Below are 22,311 nucleotides of genomic sequence, written 5' to 3' on the forward strand. Positions count from 1 at the left end.
CCAGCCCCTAAAATATAACATTCACTATATATTTGTGCAGGGAATAGTAAGAGCCTAAATATTTATTGATTGTTGTTTTTGAATGCACAAAAGAATGGGATAACCTATCAGCCCCATTTGGACTTCCCTGATAGCTCAGTTGGTAAAGAATCTGCCTGCAGTGCAGGAGACCCCGATTTGATTCCTGAAGAAGATCCACTGGAGAAGGGATAGGCTACCCACTCCAGTATTCTTGGGCTTCTCTTATGGCTCAGCTGGTAAAGAACCCACCTGCAATGCAGGAGACCTGGGTTCGATCCCTGGGTTGGGAAGATCCCCTGGAGAAGGGAAAGGCTACCCACTGCAGTATTCTGGCCTGGAGAATTCCATGGACTGTATAGTCTATGGGGTCACAAAGAGTCGGACACAAGTGAGCGACTTTCACTTCACTTCACTTCACTTCATCAGCCTCATTTGCCTCCCAGCACTGGTTACTAAGATAAACTGGATCACAAGGCCCTCTCTGATGAAATGGGATTTCACATGAGGAAAGCTAGAAACAAGTGTGCTCTCAGGGAGATGACAAGTTGAAGGGAGGACCAGGATAAATTAACTGGCTGAAATATCCCAAAGAGTAAGGCCATACCAACTTCTTCCACTTGACAAGTTTGTCAACAGCCAGGTCTGTTAATATACCATTTCTGGCAATGTCACTCTGTAGTACCAAGGAGATTTGAACTTCTCATTAATGTTCTTTCAAGAGCCCTAAATCAACCACAGCAATATATTTTAATAGACGTGAAAGCCTGTAAATCAATGGACTAAGCATAAACTTTGTAGTTGGGCAGATGTAGGTTTGGATCCTAGAAAACGGTATACATCGCTATGTTCCTGTCCCCCATTTTAAATCCATCCACCTTCCTCCCACTTTGGGAGCAGAAACATTGCCTTGAAAGGAGCTAATCAGACAGATGAGGTAAAACCCTCTAGGGTATAAGACTCAGTTTGTACTTAGTTTTTATCTTGATGAAAAATATAGAAAATGTGCAGTTGTCCCAAAAAACTAATAGAACTTCACTCATGTTTTACTGTACTTGGAATCAAGTACGTATATACAAGTATCATCATGATTTATTATTGTATCTTCAGTAGAGTTGTCTTTTGGGGATCTTGATTGGTAATATGGTGCTCCATACTATAAGATAGGGAATGTGTGGTCATTCCAGTCCATCGTCAACTGAAGCTATACCACAGCTACAAGACTGTAGTTGTATGGATGGCCTCAAGCAACTAACTTGAGTTGCTAACCTCAAGTTAGTTAGTTGCTAACCTTACTAACTAACCTCAGTAAGCCTCCTTATTTTTCAAAAGGGAATTATAATAACATACAGAGTTCAGACTGTGTTAGGTCCTCCTCTGAATACTTTATATTGCATTATTTAATCCTCATAACTTTCCTGGGAGGTAAGTACTACTGTCATCACCATTTTATAGAAGAGTCAGTCTGGAGTCCAGAGAGATTAAATACCTTGTCTGAGGTTACACAGCTTTTAAGTGGTGTTGCTTGGATTTAACTATAGACTATCTTGCTCTGGAGTTCAAGTTTTTGGTCACTGTGCTATAGCTGCTTCTCTTGCTCAACTCTGAAATATTCTACACAGCAATCATTACAAGCAGATCTTATTGTTACACTGCTTTAAAAAGAGACACTGATGTATAGAACAGGCTTATGGACTCTGTGGGAGAGGGAGAGGGTGGGAAGATTTGGGAGAATGGCATTGAAACATGTGAAATGTCATGTATGAAACAAGATGCCAGTCCAGGTTCAATGCACGATGCTGGATGCTTGGGGCTGGTGCACTGGGACGACCCAGAGGGATGGTATGGGGAGGGAGGAGGGAGGAGGGTTCAGGATGGGGAACACATGTATACCTGTGGTGGATTCATTTTGATATTTGGCAAAACTAATACAATTATGTAAGGTTTAAAAATAAAATAAAATAAAATATTATTAACAATTAAAAAAAAAAAAAAGAAGGATAAAATCTTACAATGGCTCCATGCTGCTCTCAGGGAAATAACCAAGTTTCTATTAGGAACTAAAGACCCTGAATAATCTGGTATATGCATGATATATGGAGTATAACATATATTGTGTACATAATATGTCTTATACATGACATATACTTCATACATAAGAAGAATTTTAAGGTTATATATTTATATTATAGTATATTTTTGTTATATATATTTTTTAAATGGGATCATAACCAAACACATCATTACGTCATCTGTTTTTTTAAACTTAATGATATGAACACCTTTTCAAATTCATTAATACAATTTTGCAACATCACTTTTGCTATATAGCAGTTGAACTCCTAGAGTCAGACAATCATAAACAAACTTTATTATAAAAAAAAAATACTACACTAAGATCACCTTTATGGCTAAAAGTTTAGTGTAATTCTCAGTTATTCTCTCAGGAAATTTTTCTAAAATTTAAATTATTGGGTTCAAGAGCATATGTGTTTTTGAGGCATTTAGTGTGCGCTACTAAAGTGAAGTTGCTCAGTCGTGTCTGACTCTTTGCAACCCCATGGCCTGTAGCCTACCAGGCTCCTCCATCCGTAGGATTTTCCACGCAAGAATACTGGAGTGGGTTGCCATTTCCACTGCCCTCCAAAAACCTTTTACTGATGTCTACTCACACTAGTAAGAGTGCATACCTTCCTAGGATCATTCTATTTTATTATTTTTTTCCCCTCTATTACCCATTTTTTAAATTTTATTTTATTTTTAAACTTTACAATATTGTATTGGTTCTGCCATATATCGAAATGAATCCACCACAGGCATACATGTGTTCCCCATCCTGAAACCTCCTCCCTCCTCCCTCCCCATACCAGGATCATTCTATTTTATTGTGGTCAGTTTGGTAGGTAAAACAAATACTGAACCAGGATACTGTTTTAATTTGCACTTCTTTGAATGTTATTGAGACTAAGCAAGTTTTTATATACCTGCTGGATTTTTGTGTTGTGGGTGAAATGCCCATTTTTAAACTGAGGCATTTTAGTTGTTTATAAGACCTCGTATGTCTATTCATCACCTATTTATTTAGCATCCATACCATTTTCTGAGCGCTGTGTTGGAAACACAATTCAGTTGATGATCAAACCAACTTTTACAACCTCCTTTCAGCTTTGGCTCCTAATTCAGTCCCAAGGCCAATGACACATATTTTAGGTTTTTCATTGCAGCAGACTGAATGTTCGTGCCCTCTCCTCCAAATTCCTACCTAGAAACCTACTGCCCAAATTGATGGCCTTTGGAGGATGGCCTTATTAAGGTTTAGGCCCGAACTGGCACAGTGTTAGTTTTGCCATGCTCTTTTAGTTAAGCAGTCACAGAGCTAGCTCAGATACAAGAGGATGGGAAATAAATTCTCTCAATGAAAGAGTGACACAGAATAGCTTCATCTTTAATCTACCATAAATCCTAAAGGTTTCAACATGACTTGAGAGTGTTTTTCCATACTTATTAATATAATTATGTTTACAATGGATTTGATGTGTAGGTGATTTTTAATTATACACATAAAATTTATTAGTATTCTCCTAGATAATTCCAGCTTCTGGCCATACACAAAATGTTTTCATCAAATGAAAGACAGACAAAACGATTATCTTGGTTTGTCTGTATGGAAAAGGGTGTATGGGTATATGGAATCTGAATACACTTTCATTTTCTTAATAGCCTTTTTGTATTTTTTAAAGATAATAAATGTATACGATTTTTATATTTTCATTCTAAAAGCAGAACAAAAAGAAGGCAGAGGTGTAGAAAAAGAGGACAAGAGGTTAAATGGCAGAAGAGGTAGCAGAGGATGAAATATGACAAAGAAAAGCTACACCAAAGTTTGATCACACCGAAGTTTTAAAATATTTATAAAAAACTAACTACGGAATGAGGTTAGTGACATTGTACAGGAGACAGGGATCAAGACCATCCTCATGGAAAAGAAATGCAAAAAAGCAAAATGGCTGTCTGGGGAGGCCTTACAAATAGCTGTGAAAAGAAGAGAAGCGAAAAAAGCAAAGGAGAAAAGGAAAGATATAAGCATCTGAATGCAGAGTTCCAAAGAATAGCAAGAAGAGATAAGAAAGCCTTCTTCAGCGATCAATGCAAAGAAATAGAGGAAAACAACAGAATGGGAAAGACTAGAGATCTCTTCAAGAAAATTAGAGATACCAAGGGAACATTTCATGCAAAGATGGGCTCGATAAAGGACAGAAATGGTATGGACCTAATAGAAGCAAAAGATATTAAGAAGAGGTGGCAAGAATACACAGAAGAACTGTACAAAAAAGATCTTCACGACCCAGATAATCACAATGGTGTGATCACTGACCTCGAGCCAGACATCCTAGAATGTGAAGTCAAGTGGGCCTTAGAAAGCATCACTATGAACAAAGCTAGTGGAGGTGATGGAATTCCAGTTGAGCTATTTCAAATCCTGACAGATGATGCTGTGAAAGTGCTGCACTCAATATGCCAGCAAATTTGGAAAACTCAGCAGTGGCCACAGGACTGGAAAAGGTCAGTTTTCATTCCAATCCCAAAGAAAGACAATGCCAAAGAATGCTCAAACTACCACACAATTGCACTCATCTCCCACGCTAGTAAAGTAACGCTCAAAATTCTCCAAGCCAGGCTTCAGCAATATGTGAACCATGAACTTCCTGACGTTCAAGCTGGTTTTAGAAAAGGCAGAGGAACCAGAGATCAAATTGCCAACATCCGCTGGATCATGGAAAAAGCAAGAGAGTTCCAGAAAAACATCTATTTCTGCTTTATTGACTACGCAAAAGCCTTTGACTGTGTGGATCACAAGAAACTGTGGAAAATTCTGAAGGAGATGGGAATACCAGACCACCTGATCTGCCTCTTGAGAAATCTGTATGCAGGTCAGGAAGCAACAGTTAGAACTGGACATGGAACAACAGACTGGTTCCAAATAGGAAAAGGAATTCATCAAGGCTGTATATTGAAACCCTGCTTATTTAACTCATATGCAGAGTCCATCATGAGAAATGCTGGACTGGAAGAAACACAAGCTGGAATCAAGATTGCCGGGAGAAATATCAATAACCTCAGATATGCAGATGACACCACCCTTATGGCAGAAAGTGAAGAGGAACTCAAAAGCCTGTTGATGAAAGTGAAAGTGGAGAGTGAAAAAGTTGGCTTAAAGCTCAACATTCAGGAAACGAAGATCATGGCATCTGATCCCATCACTTCATGACAGATAGATGGGGAAACAGTGGAAACAGTGTCAGACTGTATTTTTTTGGGCTCCAAAATCACTGCAGATGGTGACTGCAGCCATGAAATTAAAAGACGCTTACTCCTTGGAAGGAAAGTTATGACCAACCTAGATAGCATATTCAAAAGCAGAGACATTACTTTGCCAACAAAGGTTCATCTAGTCAAGGCTATGGTTTTTCCTGTGGTCATGTATGGATGTGAGAGTTGGACTGTGAAGAAGGCTGAGCGCCGAAGAATTGATGCTTTTGAACTGTGGTGTTGGAGAAGACTCTTGAGAGTCCCTTGGACTGCAAGGAGATCCAGCCAGTCCATTTTGAAGGAGATCAGCCCTGGGATTTCTTTGGAAGGAATGATGCTAAAGCTGAAACTCCAGTACTTTGGGCACCTCATGTGAAGATTTGACTCATTGGAAAAGACTGTGATGGGAGGGATTGGGGGCAAGAGGAGAAGAGGACGACAGAGGATGAGATGGCTGGTTGGCATTCCTGACTCGATGGACGTGAGTCTGAGTGAACTCCGGGAGTTGGTGATGGACAGGGAGGCCTGGTGTGCTGCGATTCATGGGGTCGCAGAGTCGGACATGACTGAGCGACTGAACTGAACTGAACCTAGAAAATTGGAAATTCCTTTTTTTTCACTTCTAAATATTTAATTCATCTGTTTTTGTTTTGTTTTGTTTTGTTTTTGTAACACATGAGTTAGCATCTCTAAGTTTTTTCTTTTTTACAATTGGCTAACTGGACATATAAATTTAGTTATTCATTTTATTATTCAACACATTTAATTAAGAACCTTCTATATGCCAAGTTAAGCACTCTTGATATAAATGAATGTATAGTGGTGAAAGAAACTGACTGGTTAAGTACAGCTATGGAGCTACTGAGCTCTATAAGGAATTGACTCCATAAGGACTCCTTGGAAAAGACCCTACTGGGAAAGATTGAAAGCAGGAGGAGAAAGGGATGACAGAGGATGAGATGGTTGGATGGCATCACTGACTTGACGGACATGAGTTTGAGCAAGCTCTGGGAGTCGGTGATGGACAGGGGGGCCTGGCATGCTGTGGTCCACAGGGTTGCAGAGTCGGACATGACTGAGCGACTGAACTGACCTGATGGAGCTTCTAATAATGCAGTAGGGGAATCAATAAGCAAATGGATATATAATCACAATTTTGACATGTGCAATAAAGGGAGAGAATGGGGATTGTAACCACAAAACAGAGAGGTAAATAATGGGAGTAGAAACTTAGAACAAAACAGGGCATGGGTGGGAGCAGAGTAAACTTAAGAACTAGGAAGCATGAAAGGATGGAACAGATGAGCAAAAAGAAGTAATCTGAATTATTTTTTAATAATGGAAAGTTGAAAACTGAGGGGAGTTAATATTATCTGTAGAACGAACTGGGTTAAATCAAAGGGACTAAGTCATAAAAGATAATTCAAAGGTAATGGCTGCTTAGGATAACAACAAACTTTCACCTCAAAATGACATCATGCAGAATTGCCAAAAGTTATACAAAGTCAAAAGCAAATGACTTCTATGTCATGTCCTTTCTCCGTTATTTGTGTATTCCATTTCTGCTATATTGTCCTTTCACTGTATCAGTTAAGATAATATGTATGAAAGCTTACTGAAGAAGTACCATCCAAATGTAAGTGATTGTTGCTATTACAAATTGAAGTTCAGTTCTTGTTTGTGAACTGCTTCTCCCAGAATAATATATATAATATATATAGTACTAAGACAGACCACTCTGTTCCTTGACTCTTACTGATATGTTAATATAATCAAGTTCTGGGAATTAACCTTCCCTTCATGTCAGAGTATGCTAAAGTCTATGGGACAGCTTTTCTTCCGGAAGCTTCCAACGGTTGATGATTAAGTACAAATGTTGCCAGTTGAGCAGAAGTTACAAGGACACTGCAAAATCCAAAGTGCATCTGGGTCATTCATTCTATAACACTGTCTCAGGTAATTATTCTGCTTTTGTATGAAGCATTTAGAGCATGGAAAATAACTAGATTTTGTCACTGTTGTAGTAACAACTTCAAATTGCTTCAATAGCTAGCTTTTTTTAGGATTCAGAATTCTATCATAAAAAATACATTTACTTGTCTTTTCTCGTTTTACTTTCAATGTAGCACTTCCAAAACAGGAAGAAGAAATATATTTGACCTTGAAAGCAAGTGCTAGAAAAAATAACCTGTCTAAATGTTACTGTTCACCTAAAATATTTTATTATAGGGTTGCTCAATGGCACTGCTATAATCAAGAATCTGCCATCATTTTTTAAGCTCCTTGTTTTACAGGCTTATAACTTCTTTAAAAATCACCCAAGGATCTTCAATCTCACTGTCAGTTTATAAAAGAATACACACACAGAGACACATACACTTCCATTCTCCTAGTTAAAATGTCACATGGCACTTGATAATGTTAAAAATTCTATAATTTTTATAGTTAGGGCTTTAGTTGAACAGCATAAAACTGTTCCAACTTTCCTCCCCAATAACTGATCAGAAGGACAAATTTTAAGTTTCTAAAGTCTTTGCTGTTGCCAGGTATTATCATAGTTTTCATTATACCATCTTGGTTTAGGGGATTATAATGCAACGAAAGAATGTATGTGAAATGTCAACAGTAAATGCTAAATTTTTATTATCCACTTTGATATACTGTCTTTTAATATCCTGTGTTGCTCCAGAAAAGTCTAAGACAATTATTCTTTCTCTAACTAATTAATATTGGCTGCATTGGGTCTTAGTTGCTGCATGGGCTTTTCTCCAGGTGTACTGAGCAGGGGCTCCTTTAGTTGTGGTGCACAGGCTTCTCATTATGGTGGCTCCTCTTGCTGCAGAGCAGAGGCTCTAGGTGTAGGGGCTTCAGTAGCTGCGGTGCGAGGGCTCAGGAGTTCCTGAGCTCTAGGGCACAGGCTCAATATTCGTGGCACTCAGGCTTTGCTCCAGGGCATGTGGGATTTTCCACCGGGAATGGAACCCATGTCTCCTGCATTGGCAGGCAGATTCTTTACCACTGAGCCACAAGGGAAGCCCTAAAACAATTATTCTTCTTCCTTTGCAAATGACCTTTAGTTTTCTCTCTGGAAGATTTTTTTTTATTACTATTTAAAAATTTTATGTATTTTTGGCTGCACTGGGTTTTTGTCGCTATGTGTGGGCTTTCTCTAGTTGCTGCGAGTGGGGGCTACTCTTTGCTGCAATGCATGGGCTTATTGCGGTGGCTTGTTTTATTGCAAAGAACGGGCTCTAGGCACGTGGGCTTCAGTAGTTGCAGCACCCAGGCTTAGTAGTTGTGGCACATGGGCTTAGCTGCCTTGTAACACGTGGGATTTTCCCAGATCAGGGATCAAACCCATGTTCCCTGCATTGGCAGGTGGATTCTTAACCACTGGACCACCAGGGCAGTCTCTCTGAAAGACGTTAGAATCTGCTTATTATCCTTGGTATTGGGTAATGTCATTATTAACATGACTTGAAATGTTTTTACTATTGCTTTGTATTCGAGGTTTCTACATGATTCTATATAATTCCATTTTTTAAGTTAAAATGTAAAAGTAAGGTACTAAAATCCAAAGGGACACTTTTTGTGTAAGGGTTGGATTTGTCAAGTAGTGACCTTCATCATCAGATGGGTATTCTTTTACTTGAGAAACTTTCAAATGTCATTTTCTTAAAGACTTTTCTAGAATCGCTCATTTTTATCTGTGAAAACATCCCCAGTGTTTTATATGGGACTGTACACCTAGTTGTCAGCATTCTTACAGCTGATGTCCATGTTCAATAAGTAGACTTTGTTCTAAGCCCCTATTTTTTTCAAGACTCTCTTCATTGTCTGGGCAGAGCTGGGAGTCTTTCTGTTTCTTTTGTTGGAAGACGTTAGGGTTGTTAACACAGATAAACAAGCTTAGCAAACATTTTATCATGGATAGAAACAGAACTCTGAGAGTGCATGAGAAGTGGGTGAGAATAATTACCTCTTCTGGAGGGCTCAGGAGAGGCTGCAAAGACAAATCATCACTAAATCTGGGTTTTGAAGCAGGAAGATGCAAACTGACTAAAACGTGTGGGTGGCAGGGATGGACAGGAAGAGCACTTGCAGGAAGAAGTATCTGTACAATTTCAAGGAAGTCTGGAAGAACACAGTCCATTCCTGAAGCAAGAAGGCATTTGATGCCATAATGTCTGCACTCAATATTAGGGACAGGGCAGAGAAGTAGCATTTCATCTGATTTAAAGATGAACATAATTTCTTTTAAAGTACACAAGTCCTTTATCTTTTAAATGTAAAGTTTAATTATCTGTTTGCTTACCATAATCTGGACTAATCAATGTGTCTCAATTCCATCATTTGCTACTTGTATCTAGTGACACATAACTTCAGAACTTTGGTCCTCTGTAAAATGGATACAGAATCTGCTTGTATCGGTCAGGATTTCTAGTTATGTGCAAGAGAAAGCACTACTTGCTATTTTAAGCAGAAAAGAGTTTGAGTAAAGGATATTGGAAATGTTTCTGAAAGTGGAAAACTAAGTTTGGATATTATGCAATCATGACAAAGTCCAAAATCCTTCCACAGCCCTGGTACCACGGAGCATCACAGCCACATGTATTAGGCACAGACACTGATGTCTTTGCTGCTGTGTGTGTGATGCAGCTGCTAGAAGCACTTCACCGCTGCCTCTAGGAACTAGATGTGGCTGTGCAGGTATTTGTCTGGGGCTGTGAATCTGATTGGCACAATTCAGAACATGTGTCCATGACTTGTGTGTAATGGACTGACAGAGTAAGCAAGGCACTCTTTTCCAGATTCTCCATGAAGATATAGGTTCTGCTTCACAAGGAGGGTTCAGTTCAGTTCAGTTCAGTCGCTCAGTCGTGTCCGACTCTTTGCAACCCAATGAATCGCAGCATGCCAGGCCTCCCTGTCCATCACCAACTCCTGGATCCCACCCAGACTCACATCCATCGAGTCAGTGATGCCATCCAGCCATCTCATCCTCTGTCATCCCCTTCTCCTCCTCCAATCCCGCCCAGCATCATCCAATCTTCTCCTCCAATCCCGCCCAGCATCAGAGTCTTTTCCAATGAGTCAATTCTTCGCATGAGGTGGCCAAAGTACTGGAGTTTCAGCTTTAGCATCATTCCTTCCAAAGAAATCCCAGGGCTCATCTCCTTCAGAATGGACTGGTTGGATCTCCTTGCAGTCCAAGGGACTCTCAAGAGTCTTCTCCAACACCACACTTCAAAAGCATCAATTCTTCGGCGCTCAGCCTTCTTCACAGTCCAACTCTCACATCCACACATGACCACAGGAAAAACCATAGCCTTGACTAGACAGACTTTTGTTGGCAAAGTAATGTCTCTGCTTTTGAATATGCTATCTAGGTTGGTCATAACTTTTCTTCCAAGGAGAAAGCGTCTTTTAATTTCATGGCTGCAATCACCATCTGCAGTGATTTTGGAGCCCCCAAAAATAAAGTCTGACACTGTTTCCACAGTTTCCCCATCTATTTCCCATGAAGTGATGGAACCAGATGCCATGATCTTCGTTTTCTGAATGTTGAGCTTTAAGCCAACTTTTTCACTCTCCACTTTCACTTTCATCAAGAGGCTCTTTAGTTCCTCCTCACTTTCTGCCATAAGGGTGGTGTCATCTGCATATCTGAAGTTATTGATGTTTCTCCCGGCAATCTTGATTCCAGCTTGTGTTTCTTCCAGTCCAGCGTTTCTCATGATGTACTCTGCATATAAGTTAAATAAGCAGGGTGACAATATACAGCCTTGACGAACTCCTTTTCCTATTTGGAACCAGTCTGTTGTTCCATGTCCAGTTCTAACTGTTGCTTCCTGACCTGCATACAGATTTCTCAAGAGGCAGGTCAGGTGGTCTGGTATTCCCATCTCTTTCAGAATTTTCCACAGTTTCTTGTGATCCACACAGTCAAAGGCTTTGGCATAGTCAATAAAGCCGCAATAGATGTTTTTCTGGAACTCTCTTGCTTTTTCCATGATCCAGCAGATGTTGGAGGGTTAGAGTTCTCCAAACATAGAAAACAGGGATGAATATTGGCTAGTTGAGGAGAATGATAAATGTCCATGTGATTCAGCTTATCAAAAGGATTTTGGGAAATATATAAGCATTATAAAGCAGAAAACTCAAATGATGCTTGGTATTATTAGTATTATCTTTAGGACATCAATGTCAGGGAGATTGTTGAATCAATTCTGTATTAGTTTTCTATTGCTGTATAGAAAATCACCATAGGACAGTGACTTAAAAACAACCACCATTACTGCAGAGTATTTGTGGGTCAGCAATTCAGAGATGGTTGAACTCTGTGGGTCTGCTGCAGGGTCTCTCTGCAGGTTGCAGAGAGGTTGCAATTAAGAAGTCAACCGACTGGAGGATCCACATCTAGAACGGCATTCTCACACGAGGCAGCCTCAGCTTCTTGATGGCTATTAGCAGGGGATCTTAGTTCCTAACCTCATGGATCTCTCTATAAAGTCCCTTGAATGTCCTAACAACATGTTCACAGGCTTTCTCCAAAAACAGATACAAGAGAGAGGGAAAACAAGGTGGAAGTTCCAGTGGCATTTTATGATGTATATTTGCTAGTTACGCTCTACCATTCCTACCACATTCTGTTTGTTAGAAGCCAATCACTAAATGTAGCCTACACTCAGGAGAAGGGGAAATAGGCTCCACCAGAGAGGGAGGAGTAATACAGAAGTTTTGGACATGTATTCAAACTATCACAAGTTATTTTTTATTATTTCATAGAATTGGCCAAACTAATTCCCTTGAGTATTATTTCTACTCATTTTTTAAAGCATGTCAAAGAATCTATTCTGATTTGAAGTTAAATTACCTCCAGGGATATTTATTTTATCTGGTAAAAAATCTTTCAGTTCTTCAAAAGGAGAGACTGTTGCACTGTTTAGTATCTTATCACCAAAGAAACACATTTCAACTATAAATGAAATATTTGTCCTTTCATTCAAACACTTGAATCATCCAGTAGAGAGATTAACAGACATCATTGCCTGGCTGTCTCTGTTGACATGGTAGAGGAAAGGGAAGAGATATTTTTGTAATTCAGGGCACTTTTCTGAGAGCACAAAAGCATTCTAGAGATACAAACTTAAATGCTTTCAATGATCAAATAGGTAATATAAATGATGAAGACTACAGAGTTGGTGTACATTCAAATTCAAATTAAAAAATAATAGCAACAACAAAACCCAGGTTAGCCAAACAAGTCACCTCCAGTGCCCAGTTTGGTTCTCAGATGCTGGCTTGCTCTTCCTCCTGAGGTCTAGACTTGAGGTCAAGATCTGACTTGCTTTTCTTTGGAAATTCAGCTTCTGAATTCACCAGTTTTGGGGTCAAAAAAGATCTGCCCTCTGTTTTACAACCAGGAAACTGACACAGGGCCCTTTTGCTCTTGAGAGGGCCCTTTCCTTATAAACAATACAGGTACAACTCATTTTAGACTGTTTTGCTTTACTGAGATTCACAGATACTGCATTTTTTACAAATTGAAGGTTTGAGACAACCCTGCCTTGAGCAAGTCTATCAGTACCATTTTTCCAAGAGTGTTATTTTTAAATTAAAGTACACACATTTTTTTTGGACATAATGCTATTGCATACTTAATAGACCATAGTATGTTGTGAACATAAATTTTATACTCACTGGGAAACTGAAAAATGTGATTCCCTCCACTGCAGTGGTCTGGAATGGAACCAACAATATTCCTTAGGCATGCCTGTATTAAAAATTATATTTTACAAGGGCATATAAAAAAACAAGATAAAGAGAGACATTATTCAAAAGAAATTTTTATGGGACTAAATTTGGTCAAGGTAGCAGATATTTTGTTCAGATTATTGGTTAGTTAGCACAAATGGTTCAGAGTTCAGCTAATCATTTATGATGCAAAGAATGGAAATTTGGAGGGTCTGTGTCATAGATAAACAAGGTAAGTCTTATTTAAGTCATTTGGGAAAGGATGATTCCTTGCAATAAACCAGTTACCATTCCCAGAGCATGAAAGACTGGGAAGATTTCTGTAACTCTTACTGGTTTCCGTGATTATAAGGCTTGGAAAATTCAATGCTGTCAATGACTACACTGGCAATAAAGACCATTACATTGATATTATATATTATCAACATTTTTTTTCATTTTTTATTTCATTTTCTCATTTATTTCATTTTTAATTTTTTTACTGAGGTCATTTTTTCCTAAAAGCTTTTTTTTTTTTTTTTTTTTCATTTTTCCTCTTCCCCCAATTTTCATTGGCTTTAAAAGTATCCAAGGCTCTGATGTGAGACCCAGAATGGTTGAGGGCCTTTACGACCACTGAGCCAAGTCTAAGTTTCTTTTTCCATTTACATCTTTATGAAGCTTGAAGAAAGTTCTGTTCAACTGGCAGGATGAAGATTTGGGAATGGCAGTAGGGGTGGGAATGTTAATTTTGAAATAAAATTCTGCAGACTTAGAAGTTAAGGATAGGTGATGGAAGTTCATAAAGAACTGGAGGCTGGGGTCACTTTAACAGGCAATTGTTAGATACATGTCATGGATCAACAGTATTTTATATGTATCCACTATATGTTTGGTGTCCCTTCCTTCACAGACCGTACAGTCAAGCAAGGAGGCCAGTGCAACAAGTAATTGCAGTAAGTTGTGACAAGTGCTATAATAGGAAGTGAGGCAACTTGGGAGTGAAGAGCAGGAACACCAACCTGCTGGGGTAAGTGAGCTTCCAGATGAACCAAGACTTGGAGCTAACCTGGTGCAGAGGATGAAGATGAGAGTGGTATCCTCCTCTGCAGGGTTTCACACAGGAAGATCCAGGGTATGAGAAGTCTGACTTCAGACCTCTAGGTCTCAGAGGACCTAGAACTTGTGCTCTGACTTGGGCCTGGCCAACTATCCTTAGTATTTGGGAAGCCAGGTAGGTACAAGTGAAAGGGAGTGACTAAAAATCTCACCCCATTAGGGATTTCCCTCCTGGTCTAGAGGTTAAGACTCCAGGCTTCCAATGTTGCTGGTTTGGGCTCTATCCCTGGGTGGGGAGCTAAAATCCCATATGCTTCCTGCCAAAAATCCAAAATCTAAAACAGAAGCAATATAATAAAAAAAAATTTTTTTTAATGATCCACATCAAATAAATAAATAAAAATATATCTCCCCACCTACTTCTGGGAGTGTTAAAATCCAGGACTACGTTGCCCAAAGGTTTGGAGGAAAAAGTAAAATGACCAAGAAACCTGAGAAAAACAAACTGTCCCTCCCATTTTTCTAAATTACCCAGTCAGTAGTCTGACTTGGCACACTCAAGCAGGTCAGGACTCCCGTTTCAAGGGTGAATTTTTCCACCCTTCCTAGCTCCCTGGACTCTCACTCTTCTCTGCTAGGTGGAGGGGAACTTCCTCCCTTCCATTAACAAAGGTCCCAGGGCTCCCAGTCTCTATCAGTGCCGGGGAGGGTCCATATCACCTGGCCTACCTTGACTTTCCTGACCTAACTCTTGACTCCCTCCAGCCCTGGAAGAACACCTCGACGCCCGAGGACCGGCCTGTTCCAGCCACCACCGCTCGTGAGATGGAGGGAGTGGCTGGACCACACAGCGCCTGTGGCTAGAGGTAGCCAGAGTTCCGGCTGGAGTCGGGGGAGGGGAGAGGGACGAGGGGCAGGAGGAGAGGGCGTGGTTTCGGGGGAGGGCGTGGTTTCGGGTGGGGAGAGGTGTCAGGTTTGAGGGTGTGGCTGCTCCTGAAAGACCGCCCCTGTGTCCTGCTACCCCTCTGTCAAGCTGCGGGACCGCTGCAGCTTCGCGGCACCCAGTCTAGGTTAAAGCAGCCGCCCCGGGCTCGGCTCGGGCTCCTCTGTCCCAGGCTGTGGCCCCGGACGGCCCCGGACTCGTGCTGCCCTTGGCTTCCCGCTCTCAAGTCGAGGGTTTGGATACCGAGGGGCGAGGAAGGAAGGTGAGCGCGTGTGGCAGTAGTTATAATCTCTTTTTCTGCTCCAAGTTCTTGCACGTGGAAAACTCCCTTTTCTACTCTCTCGTCTTGATGTCGCATCCGTAGTGACCGAAGACAGGCACCTGTCAAATCGGTCCTTTCGAGTTGTGGTAGCGGGGGCTGGATGGCTTGGTGTAGGTGAGGTCTTGAGAGAGTCTCTTGGGACTCGGAAATCGGACGTCTCCGGGACTGGAGTTCTTGAATTCATTAAGCTGAGTCGAGTAGCTGGGGAAAAGATCCGGTGGACGCCGGCAGGAGAGGGTGTGACATCTTGGGACCTGTCGGGGCAGGGAATCTGGTGAAAACTTTCCTTGATGTGCACCCGCGGCTGCGCCAGCAATAAAGGTTGCGGACACAACACTATTATAATTTGTAAAGTTGAACGAGGGACAGGAAAATCCAGGGAGTGATGTCTGCATTGACGAAAAATCTGGCCAAGGTGAAGTACTAGCAGTACTGCCTTGCGGACAGGTGCTTCCCTAACCCCCTCCTCATCCATTAGAACGTTTTTGTGTTCATTTCGAAAACTGTTAGGAAGACGCAATCAGAAGGTTGCTGTGACACAACGTTAACTTTCTGTTCCTCCCCCTTGTAGTTTTATGCTAAAGGAGTTCAAGGTCATCTTTGAAAACTAGGTCACTTGTTTTGAATAGTTTTATCTGAAGAAAGGATTTGGAAACGTTGTCTCTTCCATCCCCTTTCCTACCCTCACCCCCACTTCTCCTGCCCCCCAGCAAACAGTGGGTTTAGTTTTCTCTCTCCCGAATTCTCAGCTTTTAAAGATCAGGGAAGAAGAAAACAGCTTCTTTTGGCATGCAATTATTTGTGGTTAATCCGGTCTTGTGACTTTTGTTCCTTACCTCTCCTTTAGCTCCTTCAATATTACTGTGTACCCATAGTGTTTTCTGTAAAGAATGCAAAGGGTAAGAGGAGAAAGGGAAACTTTGTCCATGAAAAGCTCTAGTAAACATGATTATTATTTTTTAAACCACAAAAATTGGGGCTATATTGAGTTCTAATATCCTCACCACTTTGGGGGAAGATATTTGTAAATTATAATTATTTTATCAATAAAATATCAACAAAGTATAAGCCTCTCTCTGTGTGTGATATCTTGCATTAACAGGTCTATCCAATAAAGTGAATGCTTTAGAAATCTAAGGTTCTAGTTTATAGAGGCCAACTGGAATAGAAGTATATATAAGTTATTAAATAACTGTGCAATCTTGAGAATAGTGGTATTAGGAATATTTCAAAGTTTAAAGATTGCTTCATTCAAATATATCTGTGACTTGACAATTATTTTTTCTGTTATTTAATAGTGGTACAATATGCAGCATCTCTTACTAAGAATTCTGTCAGACATTTCTCTGGAAGCTCTGCTCTGAATGTATAGTTATTTTTCCCCTAGTCTAACAGTTTTAGATTAAATTATGTTCTGAGTTAGAGGCAAGGCAATGAGGTAGGGATAAAGACTGAAAGAATATGTGTAAGTTCTCTTACCAGACCGTCTCTGAACACCTGGCAAGTCCCCCAGCTTTACTCTGGGGTACCAACAAGTCCTTTGCTGCTGCTGCTGCTGCTGCTGCTGCTAAGTCGCTTCAGTCGTGTCCGACTCTGTGCGACCCCATAGATGGCAGCCCATGAGGCTCCCCCGTCCCTGGGATTCTCCAGGCAAGAACACTGGAGTGGGTTGCCATTGCCTTCTCCAATGCAGGAAAGTGAAAAGTGAAAGTGAAGTCACTGAGTCTTGTCCGACTCTTAGTGACCCCATGGACTGCGGCCCACCAGTCTCCTCCATCCATGGTATTTTCCAGGCAAGAGTACTGGAGTGGGGTGCCATTGCCTTCTCCGAACAAGCCCTTTAACTTACTTTAGTTCATTTTTGTCTTCAAAGTAAGGAAACTGTATTGATCATAAAGGACATTTGGATCTTTTTGAATTATTCTATAAAAGGCACCGTCTCATTTCTAGAGCTTCTAGAGCTAGATATTGCTGTTCTAGACCAACATCTCATCTAGAGTTTGCTCTCATTTCCAAAGGGCTTCCTAACATGTTGGGCAGTGCCCCTGCCCCACCTAAGCAATGCAGTGCAGTGGCTAAGGGTGTGAGTTTTAGAGACTCCTGAATCTATCTTGGTTTTCTAGCCCTTCCTTTTTTTTGCTTTTAACAAAATGAAATTTCATCTGGAAAAAGTAAAATCCTATGTATGAGTGTATAAAAACTAAGCAAGTACAGGATGAGGGAATTGTCATTAATTGAATCATTCAATCTCTTGGTGAATTGACTGTGTTTCCTCCTAGTGAAGGGTGAGTTCAGGGCCCAGAAAGCTGATAAGATTTTAGGTTGCTTAAATAGTAATTACAGACAAGTTCATAGCCAAAGATATCTTTCTACATCTCCCTTTCTCTCCTTGTGCAGACCTCAGAGTTAACATTCAAGCTGACTTGTCTGGGGGAAGAAAAAGAGGTGGCTTTTAAAGCTATACCACATTCACTCATAATGAATACATTAATGTTTTGACATCCTCCTCAACATTTTTTTTACTTTTTGTTATATATAAAACTACCTGCAAGCAAAATGCAAAGGAAAAAGAGCAGTTTGCTGCCCTTTAAACATTCATGGTAGGGTTCAGGTAACTGAGAGAGGAAGAATTAGAGCAGAGCAATCAGAGCTCCCTAAAAGTAGAAAAGGAAGTGCTGGGAGTTGAGGAGTGCAATGTATCACCCAGTAGAGGCTCAAAGGAGTTACAATTTAGTTGCAGTTTTGAAGGCTCCATTTTTATAGGAGTTTGCCAGGAGGAAATGCTGAGGAAGAGCATTCCAGGCCAAAGGAAACTTTTGTGTGAGGGTCTCATAGGGTGAGAAAACATGACAAATACAAATCTTCACACATATTGTTTCATCCTTTACTGGCTACAGGATGTTGGCAAATTATTTTGCTTCTATGAGCTTTGGTTTCCTCAGATGTAAAATGAGTGTTGTATATTATTTTACATTGTTGTTATTTAGTCACTAAGTCATGTCTGACTATTTTGTAACCCCCATGGACTGAAGCCCACCAGGGTCCTCTGTCGATGGGATTTCCCAGGCAAGAATATTAGAGTGGGTTGCCATTTCCTTTTCCAGGGTACCTTCCCAACCCAGGGATCAAACCCATGTCCCCTGCATTAGCAGGCAGATTCTTTGCCACTGAGCCAAAAGGGAAGTCTATTATTTTACATTATTAGGTCCTTATTTGATTTTCAAGTCTCTTCCATAAGAGTGTGTACATCACAACTTTGTTGGAAGACTTAGTTGCCTAGAAAACACAAGACTATATGATGCACAGGTGACAATCAACTAATTTGGTTCCCTTCACTCATCTTAGTCTCTTGATGAGAGAAAAATACAACAGAAATCCAGCCTTGAGTATCGATGGGATTTCATGTTTTCAAGTATATCATAAAAAGCAGACCAGTCTTATTGTTCGGAATGACGTATGAAGTTTTTTATAGTTTCACCTCTATTATCCCTATTTCCCAACCACTAAATGTTTACTTTGAACATCCACCTGTTTTAAGACCTGGCTCTGTTAGAGGAGTTCCACCACACCAAGAATTCTTTGATGGACAAAGGTTAGCATTCCTGTGTTTACATGATAGGATCTCAGACTATTTTAGGCCCTGCTTCCTGCTCCAGTTCTTGTTTTCATTCTGAGCAGTTGAAGTGAGTCTTAGAAAAACATTTTTAGGGGATGGGATCTGGATAATGTGTTAGTTCTTTTGGAATACCAAAATGCAACTTGAACATTTTAGGAGGAATTTGTTAAAGGACTGTACCCTCTTATGATTTTTCTCTGGTAGCATTAGCTCTTAAAATTCTTGGAAATGTGGAAGACTTTGCCTCAAAATTCTAACTTAATCATCTTGAATTATTCCTTCTTGCAAACAATGTATGTATTTTCTCAATGATTGAATACTTAGAGTTTTCCTGTTAAGGCCCTTTCCCCACATGGATTTCCAAGGAAAGACCTCAGGTAGTTTTTTTTACAAAGTCCTACAGAACAGGGAATATTTCTTTCTCTGTGTCATTTAGATGGCAGTAGATAGAAAAAGACTTTTAACTACTTTAAACTATAGTCACTGCAGAGAAAAATAGTAGGTTAGGGACCAGATGAGGACTTTTGGCTGTGGAAGGCCCAAATTAGGCCGGCTAGGTCTTGATGTTCTCAGGTGGTCATGCAGATCAGGCCCCAAACAAGAATTTTTGAGGGATTTATTCTTTTTGGTCTTTTATTCAGTGAATATTTCTTTAATTTTATTAATAATTTGTATATTCCATTAATTGTGTGGTACAGGGGCAATGATGAGATTGATTTAAGTTCCTTTGCCTCAAATGTGCTTAAGAATATCTTTGGAGAACTGGTTAAAATTTAGATTTCCAGCCTCAAGTTCAGATTCTCTCAGCCTCAAGTGGTGACCAGAGTCAGGCACATACTAGGTACTTTGATAAATGTTTTTGTTAAGTGAATTAACTGCCACTTTAAAAATCATTGTTAAAAGAGAATTCATTTCCTCTAATACATTTACATAATTTTCTCCTTTTTTTAAGTGTGAAAAACTCCATACTTGTCCTATGTTTCCGTGTTAGAAAGAAAATGTATTCAATTGCAACCATTATTTAGGAATTGAAAATAAAAAGAATTTTTAATAACATTATAACTGTTTTTAATTAAGAGAAACAGTGACTGTGATTCTTAATATCCCATAATGCTGCGTGGGCACAGACATTTATTTTGCTCTTCCTGAGGCACTAGCAGGTGAGAATTAGAAGCATTTTCTTCATGTGTATTTTTATTTCCTATTGAGCAAACTATACAAACAGGAAGAGCTTATTTATTATTATTATTATTATTATTATTTCAGTGATAACACAGAGATAAACTAAGTCAGAGCAACTCTCTTGAATAGCTAATGTCTGCCGCCCGGAGAAAGAGAAAATTATTTTCTGCCCTCCATGTTGATGCGTATAGAACATGTGTTCTGAGTAGCTGCTATTTTCACTGACTCTTTTTCCAGTTGAAGTGCAACATAAACTATTTTAATTAATATTGTGTCACCAAAAGGGATTGAAATAGCCAATTGAATTCTACCAAGATAGAGTCTTTTGATGAAAACATATCTTTATTGATTGTGGGTGAAGAAAATCATTCTTAAAATGAAATCCAGAGAAAAATCATATCCCTCAGAGAAAATTTCTGAGTGGCAGGCCAAGATTAACATCATAAAATTGAATTTGTGCTGCAAGCCTTTGATGTAATCAGCAGCTGGGAGATGGTGTTGCCCTTGCTGTGCTCCCTCTGATTGTGGTGAATTATTGTGTGGAATGAAATAAGTGTTTCTTGTGTCCCTCCTCCAAGAAATACAAACAAGGTATTACTAGGTAGTTTCTTGCTAGTTAAAATGGGTTGGATCGATTCCAGGCCTCTCAGGCGTTCATATTCCTGTGAACTATGGGTGTTGGGCATTTATTTATGCCCAAGGGACAGAATTTCTTGATATCACCTGACAGTCTTTGGTCAGTAGAAACCCAACAGAGAAATGACAAGAGGGATCCTCCTTGCCAGGGACATATTTTTTTTAAATAAGCAGAAGCCAGGATATGTTAGAAAGTGCTATATTTGCCTGGTTTCTATTGACCTGTAGTCAGCCAACCCCTTCCCCGTCTCCCTCAGCCACCTCTTGTGACATCCACTGCCCTGAAATCATTGCAGTGTAGAAATCTCACTTTGTACTAGCAATCTTGTTCCATGACACCAGTGTTACACTAGACTTTTCGCTGTCATTTTTGTATTGAGTCCTGATGCCTAGAAAACACTCTTGTCCATGCATGCCCCTTTCACACATGTAATGGATAGCTTTTGTAGATTAAGTAGAGACAATCTATTTGCACATTTACCCTCAGATTAAAGAGTGACGTGGCACCTTAATCACCCCTGTGGTTGGACCTAAGTTGTTTTTGATCTGTTTAGTGTTTAAGTGGTGGGCTGACTTACCTGTAAACAAGGCAGTGGTGTCATCATTGGGTACGCTTACTCTCAAGTATTTTGAGAAGTGGGATTGTGCTGAGGACTTTCCCGTGCACTGTCTCATTTAATCTACACACTCACCATCAGTCGGTAAATAAGTCTAACTCCCTTGGCTAGGATTATATCCCTAGATCTGTCTGACTTCAAGGATCATCCCACTTTTCAAATGCTTGAGAGTAAGAGTTCCCAATGATGACACCACTACCTTGTTTGCAGATGAGTCAGTCCTAGAAAGGGTAATTAAGGCAAGAGGTGGGAGTGTGATCTGGCTGGAGGAGCCAGGACAGGGGAAAATGGTGAAAAGAGGTGAGGTAGGAGAATATAAAAAGAGAGGTAGGATTTGTCTGCTTCTGACAGAAAATCCACAAAGGTGAGAAGAATAGTTTCAAATGACTCACTTTTGTGTCTTGAATTAATGCTGAAATGAGCTGGAAGTCCCAGAAAATATCTTTTTAAAGAACCGACTACTCCAGTAATGCTAAGATTCCTTTGGATTATGACCCTCAAGTGCTGACCCTCCTCTACCACTCTCTATAAACCACTATGGTGTTCTCTCTCTATAAGCCTCTGGATATATCTGTTTTGGCTACGCTTCTGCTAGGATTCTGGAATGTCAGAAAAGTGAAAGTTGCTCAGTCCTGTAGACTCTTTGTGACCCCATGGACTGTAGCCTGCCAGGTTTCGGTATCCATGGAATTCTCCAGGCAAGAATACTGGAGTGGGTATTCTTGGGCTTCCCTTGTGGCTCAGCTGGTAAAGAATCTGCCTGCAATGTGGGAGACCTGGGTTTGATCCCTGGGTTGGGAAGGTCCCCTGGAGGAGGGAAAGGCCACTCACTCCAGTATTCTGGCCTAGAGAATCCCATGGACTGTATAGG

The 22,311-nt window shown here is 40.2% G+C and overlaps 1 protein-coding gene across 1 annotated transcript in view; it reads left to right on the forward strand.

The window, feature by feature from the left end:
- The first annotated feature begins 15,200 nt into the window (after window positions 1-15,200).
- The window catches only part of WDR72 (WD repeat domain 72), a 224,260-nt gene continuing 217,149 nt past the window's right edge, over window positions 15,201-22,311 (forward strand). The window contains exon 1 of the mRNA XM_070797524.1: window positions 15,201-15,329. The gene's annotated coding sequence lies outside the window, so the exon portion shown is untranslated. The remainder of the gene's footprint in view (window positions 15,330-22,311) is intronic.

This window comes from Bos indicus, chromosome 10 (assembly GCF_029378745.1).
Source record: "Bos indicus isolate NIAB-ARS_2022 breed Sahiwal x Tharparkar chromosome 10, NIAB-ARS_B.indTharparkar_mat_pri_1.0, whole genome shotgun sequence".
NCBI classification, from domain to species: domain Eukaryota; kingdom Metazoa; phylum Chordata; class Mammalia; order Artiodactyla; family Bovidae; genus Bos; species Bos indicus.